Source organism: Penaeus japonicus, unplaced genomic scaffold (genome assembly GCF_977035675.1).
Source record: "Penaeus japonicus unplaced genomic scaffold, GWHDUDI00000001_assembly GWHDUDI00000020, whole genome shotgun sequence".
Classification (NCBI taxonomy): Eukaryota; Metazoa; Arthropoda; class Malacostraca; order Decapoda; family Penaeidae; genus Penaeus; species Penaeus japonicus.
The window spans coordinates 36,508,299-36,509,141 of NW_028234422.1; the positions used below are offsets into that span (position 1 = coordinate 36,508,299).

Genomic DNA, 843 nt, shown 5'->3' on the forward strand with positions numbered 1-843 from the left:
CTTTCAGCCTCGTCGATGTACGAAAGGATGAATCAAGACTCAGCTCGAGAGATCAAAACTGCAAACACACCCAAGAACACGGGGATGAAACCCTTCGGAATGGGTAAACAGAGTTCCTGTGTGGAAGTATCCCGGCCGGAGAGGGAAGAATAAAAGAAGAAAGAAAGAAATAGAAAGAAAAGAAAGAATGGACGTGGGGAGGAAGGGAGAGAGAGGGAGTGAGAGAGGAGAGAAAGAGAGGAGAAGAGGAAAAGAGAGAGAGAAGGAGGAGAGAGATGGAGATGGAGAGGGGAAAGGAGAGAGGAGAAGGAAGGCGAGAGAGAGAGGATGAGAGAGAGGAGAGAAGAAGGAGGAGAGAGAGCGAGAAAGGTGAGAGAGAAGGAGAGGCGAGGGGAGAGAGAGAGAGAGGAGAGCGAGCGAGCCAGAGAGAGAGAGATAGAGCGAGAGAGAGAGAGAGGAGACACTTGTGCGCAGACGCTCATATATCGAAGTGCACGTCTCTCCCCGCGCTCACTAGTCTTCTAGACCCAGTTGGCATGAGGCATTTGTGATTTTACTGTCGCGTTCTCCAGGGTCACACAGGCCTTCCAGGCAAAACAACAGTGAGTCTTATATATTTCCCCCCTTTTGTGTGAGCCTTATAGGAACTGGATAGAGAGAGAGAGAGAGAAAGAGAGAGGGAGAGCTGCAAGAGCAAAGAGGAGGGACCCACTATTTTATTTTACACTATTTTTTGATGGTATCTCCTCTCTCTCCCAGGGCTTGTGCGCGAGCTGGAGCTGTCCTCGCGCTTCCTCTGACACTTCAAGCACGCACGAGAAACTGCCTGGAAGTCCAGGGGGA

General features: G+C 50.7%; 1 protein-coding gene across 2 annotated transcripts in view; it reads left to right on the forward strand.

Moving 5' to 3' along the window:
- The first annotated feature begins 444 nt into the window (after positions 1-444).
- The window catches only part of LOC122247700 (U-scoloptoxin(05)-Sm1a), a 26,069-nt gene continuing 25,670 nt past the window's right edge, over positions 445-843 (forward strand). The window contains exon 1 of one of the 2 annotated variants that reach the window (XM_043007223.2): positions 445-602. The gene's annotated coding sequence lies outside the window, so the exon portion shown is untranslated. The remainder of the gene's footprint in view (positions 603-843) is intronic. The other variant, XM_043007221.2, reaches the window with a different exon arrangement.